We start from the raw sequence: 9446 nt of genomic DNA, 5'->3' as shown, positions 1-9446 counted from the left end.
AAAGGCTATCAAAAAAATCATGCAGGAATGAAAATGTTATTGGGTAGAGCTTAAAAAAATTAATGATGTACCTCATGTTTCTCTTGATGAAATTTCACATTCTAAGAAAACTGATCAGAACGAAGGAGCTGGTGCACAATGGGCATATTAAAAAAAATTATCAATGGCAGTAACATCCCTTTCTTTCTCACTTTAGTAATCATTGTGCAAATCCTTATCCTCCATTTTTTAGACTTTCTAACTCGTTGATGTGTTTATATCTATCTCATACTCATTATATCATATGCTTTTGATTTAGGGCTCTAAGGACTTAAACTGGTACATATTTGTTTATTCTCTTTGTCATTGAAGATCTTGATTGTGTGTGAGTTTAAGATGGCTAATATTCTCAGATTAACTTACTATGATGTTAGTAGAAGTGTACTTGAAAGTGTTGCCAAGTGGCCATGAATTAAAATGATATTGCACTCTTTGAATGTTAATCGCGTTCTTTGGTTATTGATTTTCAATGATGCCAAAAGGGAAAAATTATATAATGTGGATAGACATATGCATAGTATGTCATCATCAAATAGGGAAAAATTGTTGGGGAATGAAAAAACATGAAGTTTGTAGTTTGATGGATGACAAAGAGTTTTAATTTTGATGATTAACAAAGAGTCTTGATTTGTAACAAATCATTGTTTATCATCATCAAAAAAGGGGAAAATGTTGGAAAGCAGGAGAACACATAAAGTAGTTTTGATGATTGATAAAGTGAAAGCATGATGTTGTATGTGTACAATTATGAGAGAATTCAGCAAAGATGAAAAATTGCAGAAATAAAGAAGGAAACAAATATGGAAAAGAAGTAAATTTAGAAAAATTCAAGTCAAAGAAGGAAAGAAATAAAGAAGTTACAATTCAAGTCAAATAAGGAAAGAAGTAAATATAGACAAATTCAAGAAGGAAAATGATTTGTAATTCCTTTCCTTGTAAAAGTTGAAAACAAATCAAACTCTATAAAAGGATCAAGAAGTTGAAGGGAAAAAAAGCGTTTTTGCAATAACAAAAATCAAGAGAATTTTTTCAGCAAAGTCAGAATGATACCTATTGCATATTCACGAAATATATCATCTTGAGAGCAGTATTTCTGGAGAAAAAACGCAGGTCTTCTTCACAGCAACGCAAGGACCAGGTACACGTATTTGTTTCACTCAGAACTATTGAATGTTGAAGTCTGATCAATTAAAGTCTAGGGTTATTAGACTTTTTTGATTTGTTCTAGGTATATTATTGAGTTGTAATAATTTCTAGATTGTGTAACAAGAAGTGCGTTTGACTTCTTGGGAGTTGGTCTTGAGAGAATTGTAACAAGAAGTGGATTTGACTTCTTGGGAGAGAGATTTTGAGAATTGTAAACAAGAAGTGGGTTTGCTTCTTGGGTGATTAAAGTTAAGAAGAGTTGAGAGTCTTTTTAAACAAGAAGCGAGTTTGACTTCTTGTTGAGTGGAGAATTTTCGACTGTAGTTAATCGAAAAGGATAGAAGTTTAGAGTTAGATTCATTGATTAACTGAGTTGTAAATTTTGAATTAATATAAAATTTTTGTGTGGTTTTTTCCTTCCTTGAGTTAGGAAGATTTCCACGATAAATCTTTATTTTATTGTGTTGCAATAAAATTACAAGAACCTAGTTCTTGTATCAGGGTAAGGTTTCTTCACAACTTCATATATATCCATTGAATTCCAACTTATGAACCACTTGTCTTCGTTAATTTTTAATGAAATAAGACGAGAGACCAAAAAAACTTATTTTTTGACGTATATATGAATCAAACATCACAAATAAAATAAATGGATCAGAGAAAACGAGTAGAAATTTAACAGTCAAAAACATAAAAAACGAATATGTACATAAAGGAGAATAAAATATTAGAATTGAATAGGAATGTAAATATACTGTTTGTTGTAAAATCAAGATTATAAGAAGAAGACAAGAGAAGTAGATGTACAAGAAGACTTTCTTCTTATTCAAGTATATGTAAGTTTCATATGTGTATATTACAATAGTGAATGAACAATCCTATTTATAGCGTGAGAAATCACTCCAAAGGTCACCATATTAAGTATCATAATAAATAGACACATTCTTATCCAAAAAGGTTCATGTAACCTAGTGAATATGAATGGTTGTTCATGTACTAACTTTATGGACTCCATTTCTTCAATAGATTTATAACACTCCCCCTTGGATGTACATAGATATTATGCCTCGTTAAAACCTTACTAGAAAAAAAAATCGTGGAAAAAAATTCTAGTGAAGGAAAAAGAGTACACATATCTTTTGATACGCATTATTTGTTGCTTCATTAAAAACCTTTCTAGGAAAACCCAGTGGGATAAAACCTAGACTAAGGAAAAAAGAGTAGAATGCGTATTTTACTCCCCCTGATAAAAACCACGATTCAGATGGTTAAGTTTCCACATTCCAATTTTGTGAACCATCTTCTCAAGAGTTGAGGCCGGTAAAGATTTGGTAAATAAATCTGCTGGATTATCACTCGAACGAATTTGTCGCACATCAATATCACCATTCTTCTGGAGATCATGTATGAAGAATAATTTTGGTGAAATGTGTTTTGTTCGATCTTTTTTTATGAAGCCTCCTTTTAATTGAGTTATGCATGCAACATTATCTTCAAAGAGTATTGTGGGTATCTTGATGTCACACTTCAAACCACATCTTTCTTTGATAAAATGTATTACTGATCTTAAACTTACACATTCTGTACTTGCTTCATGAATGGCTATTATCTCAGCATGATTTGAAAAAGTAGCGACAATAGACTGCTTCGTAGATCGCCATGCTATAGCAGTACCTCCATATGTGAACAAATAGCCTGTTTATGATCGAGCTTTATGTGGTTCAGATAAATAACCTGCATCTGCATGACCAACAAGATCTGCACTATAGTATAAAATAGACCCATATCACTAGTTCCCCTTAGATATCGCGATATGTGTTCAACTCCATTCCAATGTCTTTGTGTAGGGGAAGAACTATATTTTGCTAACAAATTAACAGAAAATGATATGTCAGGTCTCGTAGCATTAGCAAGATACATAAGTGCCCCAATTTCACTAAGATAAGGTACTTCTGGACCAAGAGGTTCCTCATTCTCTTCTTGAGGTCGGAATGGATCCTTACTCACTTCAAGTGATCAGACAACCATTGGAGTACTTAATGGATGTGTTTTATCCATGTAAAATCATTTTAAGATTTTCTCAGTATAGGCAGATTTATGGATGAAGACCCTGTCTACTAAATATTCTATTTGTAGTCCAAGACAAATTTTTGTCTTACCGAGGTCTTCCATCTCAAATTCTTTCTTTAGATATTCGATTGCCTTTTGAACCTCTTCTGGAGTTCCAATGAGATTAATGTCATCAACATATACAGCAAGAATAACAAACCCCAATGTTGTTTTCATAATAAATATACAAGGACAAATGACATCGTTTATATAACCTTGTTTTATCAAGTACTCACAGAGGTGATTATACCACATGCGCCCTGATTTGTACTTCTTTTTCTCGGTTTCTTATCTTTTGAACCCAATGGTCTACCACGCTTCAGGCGTATTTGTGATTCAGAAGCTATGACACTTGTAGATGGTCCTTTTGGGACGTCGATTCGGATAGGCACATTTACTGCAGGAATATGTGACTTTGTTATCGTTTTTGAATCAGTAAATGCGTCTGGCATTTGATTTGCTATGTTTTGAAAATGAATGATCTTCTGGACCTCTTATTCACACAGGGGAGCGTGGATCAAAATGAGATAATGATGAAACTTTCCATGCAATTTCACTTTTAAGTTTATTTTTCTCTCCTCCTAATTGCGAAAAATTTGTTTCATCAAATCGACAATCTGAAAATCTTGCAGTGAATAAATCTCCCGTCAATGGCTCAAGGTAGTGAATTATGGAGGGTGAATCAAACTCAATATATATGCCTAACCTTTTTTGAGGGACCATCTTAGTGCGCTGAGGTGGTGGTACAGACACATATACAACACATCCAAAGATTCGAAGATGAGCAATATTTGGTTCATGGCCAAATATCAATTGTGATGGAGAGTATTTATTATAACGAGTCGGTCTGAGACGAACAAGTGATGCTGCATGTAAGATAGCATGACCCTAAACAGTAGTAGGCAACTCACTTTTCATAAGTAGAGGTCTTGCTATCAATTGTAAGCGCTTAATAAATGACTCAGCAAGGCCATTTTGAGTATGAACATGAGCTACAGGATGTTCAACTTTTATCCCTACCGATACGCAATAAGCATCAAAAGCTTGGGATGTGAATTCGCCAGCATTATCAAGGCGAACTGTCTTAATGGGATAATCTGGATATTGCGCTCTTAGTCGTATCATTTGTGCCAATAATTTTGCAAACGCTAGGTTGCGAGATGATAAGAGGCACACATGAGACCATCTTGAAGATGCGTCTATTAGACCATAAAATATCTAAACGACCCACTAGATGGGTGAATAGCTCCACAAATATCCCCATGTATTCGTTCTAAAAATTGAGGGGATTTAATGTTAACCTTTATTGGTGATGTCCTACTAATCAATTTGCCTTGACAACAAGCAGCACACGAAAACTCGTCATTTGTAAGAATCTTCAGGTTCTTTAATGGATGTCATTTGAGTTTTCAATGATCCGTCTCATCATTATTGATCCAGGATGACCTATTTGGTCATGCCAAAGCACAAAAGTCTTTAAGTCTGTAAACTTCTGGATTACGATAGGGTGTGCTTCAATCGTACTTATTTTTGCAAATACAGGCCAGAAGATAAAGTTGATAATTTCTCCAACACATATTTCTGGTCTGAGACAATCTTGGTAATACCAAGGTATTCAACATTCATTTCATTTATTGTCTCAACATGATATCCATTACGGTGAATATCATTAGAACTTAACAGGTTTCTTGGGGATTTAGAAGAGAACAAAGCATCTTCTATGACAAGTTTTGTCCCCTTAGGCAGAAATATAGTAGCTCTTCCGGAGCCTTCTATTAAGTTTGAATTACCAGAAATTGTGGTAACATTTGCTTTTTTTCTAAGCAAGTAGGAGAAGAATTTCTCATCTTTGAATATGGCGTGTGTTGTTCCACTATCAATTATACAAATATCTTCATGATTGATCATTGAGGTATCCATATACTCTTCAAGATAAAAGATATAAAAGAAATAAACATTATAATATTATTACTAAACAAAAACATTATACAACCTTTTAGTTATTTACAAGTCTAGGAAAACATATTCATACTAGTTCATATAAATGACGAAAATGAAATATATATATATATATATATATATATATGTATATATATATATGTATATATATATTATCACAGACCCATCACCTATCAGGTGATCTATCTTTCCTTCGGGATTCTCAAAGAAATCTGCTACATCTAGATGCATGGGTTCAACAGTATCTTCCGTGATAAAGTTGGCTTCTGCGTTATTTTTCACCTCCTTTAGGGAAACTTGATATAACTCAACCAGGTGCCTTGGCGTACAACATGTACGTGACCAATGTCCTTTTCCTCCACATCGATAACATTTGTTGTCTAAATTTTTCTTTTGCACTATGTCATGTTTTTCATTCTTCTTTTTACACTGATGGTGTTGAAGGTTATTATTTAGTGCAAGACGATCACCATAATTGAGATTTCTTCCTCGACCACGACCACGATCACGACTGGGGCCACGACCTTTTTCACGCCTAGATTGGTGAAAGTTTACTGTATTTACTTCAGGAAATGGCATAGAACCAGTAGGTCGACTTTCATGGTTTTTCATCAGTAAGTCATTATGTTGTTCAGCAACAAGGAGATGTGAAATTAATTCGGAATAGTTTTTAAATCCCATTTCTCGGTATTGCTGCTGCAGAAGCATACTCAAGGCAGGGAAAGTGGAAAAAAAATTCCAGCATATCATGGTGAGTGATATTTTCTCCACATAATTTTAATTGTGAAATAATTTTAAACATGGAAGAGTTATACTTACTGATAGATTTAAATCTTGAAGTCTCAAGTAGATCCAGTCATAACGTCCCTGTGGAAGGACGACCAACTTCAGGTGGTCATATCTATCTTTTAATTTGTTCCACAACACCAGAGGATCCTTAACAGTGAGATATTCTATTTGCAAACCCTCATCAAGATGATGACGGAGAAATATCATCGACTTAGCACGGTTATGATTTGATGCTTGATTATTTTCTTGGATGGTGTCTGCTAGACCCACTGAATCAAGATGAATTTCTGCATCGAGTGCCCATGATAGATAGTTTTTTCCTGATATGTCTAGAGCAAGAAATTCAAGTTTAGAAATATTAGACATTATTTTAAAAAAAAAGGAAATTCTTACCTCCAAGATTTTTAAAGTCTTTACTTGAACTGGCAGAGACTCGTACTGATAACATGTTGTAAAATCAAGATTATAAGAAGAAGACAAGAGAAGTAGATGTAGGAGAAGACTTTCTTCTTTTTCAAGTATATGTAAGTTTCATATGTATATATTACAATAGTGAATGAACAACCTTATTTATAGAGTGAAAAATCACTCCAAATGTCACCATATTAAGTTTTATAATAAATAGATACATTCTTATCCAAAAAGGTTCATGTAACCTAGTGAATATGAATGGTTGTTCATGTACTAATTGTATGGACTCCACTTATTCAATAGATTTATAACACTGTTTAATTTATTGAGTAAGAAATTTTATCTTATTTCCTCACATATCTGTAAAAAAAAACATGTACCAACTTGTAACAAAAAAAAGTAATATTACTACTAATAATTAATAGTTATAATATTTGGGTGCTAACACAATTACTTTAGATCCTTTATCATTTAGCCGATCTGATATACTATATTAGATTGTATATATGAACATTTCACTTGAATTATTTAAATAATTCAGTTAACTAAAAAATACACACATACATACAAAAAAAAATAGAATACACTTTTTATTACTTAATTATTTTGCTAATAGAATCATTGACTTTCCAATTTTGCTACACTCCATTGTAATGTGATAAATTAGCTAGGATAATATGCATACATAAGGAGATTCCAGCAAACATATAGCAATCCATTACTAAGATTTAACTTGCTTATGTCCCATCAATGATCAACTTAACAAATCCTTATTTAGGGTCCACGCGCTAATATTTCATAATTCTTCTCTATAAACAAGCACTGTTAATTAATCTATGGTTGATTAGTCATTGTTTTTCAATGCGTGTGTTTTGTACCACTTATTCTTTTTTTTCTTTTTTAACATATGATAACAAACAAGTTGTTTTCTATCTTAATATATAATGCTAACAATTGAATAAAAAAAAAGGATGAGAATTAATTACCTCAGCCCAAAATGGAAAAGTAAAAGAAATCTACGTAAATCTCACTAATTTAGAAGTTAATTACTTAGAAACATTCTAGTTTGCAATATTATGTATCTTATCAGATTTTGGTGCCTCCAGTTCTGTCCAGATAAATGTATCCCGAATACATGAATGAGATCTAAATCGTGTCTGTTCGAGATATATATATCCAAGTAGATTCACATGTATTTGGATACATAGCAAATCTAGATCGCCTTCATAGCCTCTCTTCCATCTCGCTCGCCACTCTCCCATGTATCTGATATGTGAGATACATGTGAACCATTCCTAATACATGCATGTATCTAATGTGTATCTTATGTGAATGTATTTGGAATACATATGAATCTCGCTCGCCGATATCTTCCTGTTTTAGTGTGTCGCGCGGGTTTGCAGATTCAATCGTTGTTGCTCCCCATCAATAAATGTATTGTTTATTTCGGAGACACAAGATAACCCTAGAAAGCATTGTTTCTACAAGTCATCTCAAGGCTTCAAACGCCGAAATACCAGTGGACCAATTTGTTATTATTCAATATAATTATTGAAAGGATAAAGTGGAACAAATGTTTTTCGCAAACAATAATTATCCATAGCGAGAGAGGTTTCTTGTCTTTGTTGCCTACCTCTCTATAGAAATAGAATAGCACGATAGAGTCTTATGATAGCAAAAATACATATATCTAATTATAAAATATGTAAAAAAAATTAATTAGTAATAAGGTATGTAATATTTTAAAAAACAAATATATAAGAGAGTGAAGTGCTGTTTTTCCAAAAAAAAAAAAAGTAATTAAGACCCATCCTGAGAGATATATAGATACTATAGTAGATCATGAATAATATAATTGGGGATTTAAAATTTAACTATTTTGAAATTGTCACCTTTCCACAAAGACAAAACCATAATGTACCCACCTATTCACATGCGTGCATTAATCATAACAACAAAACAATCCACTCCACAAACACATATCCTGCTCCAAAATTGTCTCTTCCCTTAATTCCAATTTCAACATTTCATAGAGTGATAGACTCTCTCTGGAAAGTGATTATTTTAATTCTTGATTTGGTCATTTTCTTTTCAAATAAACCACCTATTATGTACTTTCCTAGCTACCTTTCTTACTATCATAACTAGTCTCAGTAACTTTTATAATTGGGGATGACACTTCATCAAGACCACAAAATTGCTATGATTAACATTTATTACTTCTTATTAATTTTTTTTTTAAAAAAAAAAAGCTATTTAGTTGGCGAAAAGGAGTACACCCTATAACAACTTTTAAATTTATTTTTCTTACTTTCCATTTGATACTAAAGATTTTCAGTTCTAGCTTTACATAAGCATGTGTAAGATAATAAGAGTAAAGAAAATTTTAGTACATAGATTTTGTATATCTTTAATTTAAAATCACACAATTCAATTTTTAAAAAAACTTTCTTAAATTTTATGTCAAATCAAAATTATTTAAATAAACTGAAACGGAGATTAACAACATTGTGGTATTCTATTTATCTTTAATTGATGTTTTTTATCCTTTCTCTTTTACTATGAACGTAGTTAAATTGTTATTTCCTCTGTCTCATTTTACGTGACACTTTAATTTTTTGAGAGTCAAACAATTTAACTTTGATCGGACATTTGTGTATTGAATTTTCAAATTTTTTGAAATGAAATTTATATATTTGTAAACTATGTAAACAGTATTATTAGTCACAGTAATTGATAATTCAAAATGTTAAAAGGATCTATGAAAAAATTACAGTCAAAGATACACTTGTTTGAATCTCGAAATGCGAAAAATGTCACATAAAATAAAATTAAAAAAATACTTAATATAAAAATGTGTCATTCTTTTTGGGATTGACTAAAAAGGAAAGTAAATCGCATAAATTGAGACCGAGAAAGTATCATGCATGTAAAATTTATAATAGAGATGATTATTTTACACTGGAACAATCACATTGAAGAAAATTAACGAG

The sequence above is a fragment of the Solanum lycopersicum genome, chromosome 9 (genome assembly GCF_036512215.1).
Source record: "Solanum lycopersicum chromosome 9, SLM_r2.1".
Classification (NCBI taxonomy): Eukaryota; Viridiplantae; Streptophyta; class Magnoliopsida; order Solanales; family Solanaceae; genus Solanum; species Solanum lycopersicum.
Note: the sequence above shows the minus strand (reverse complement) of the source record.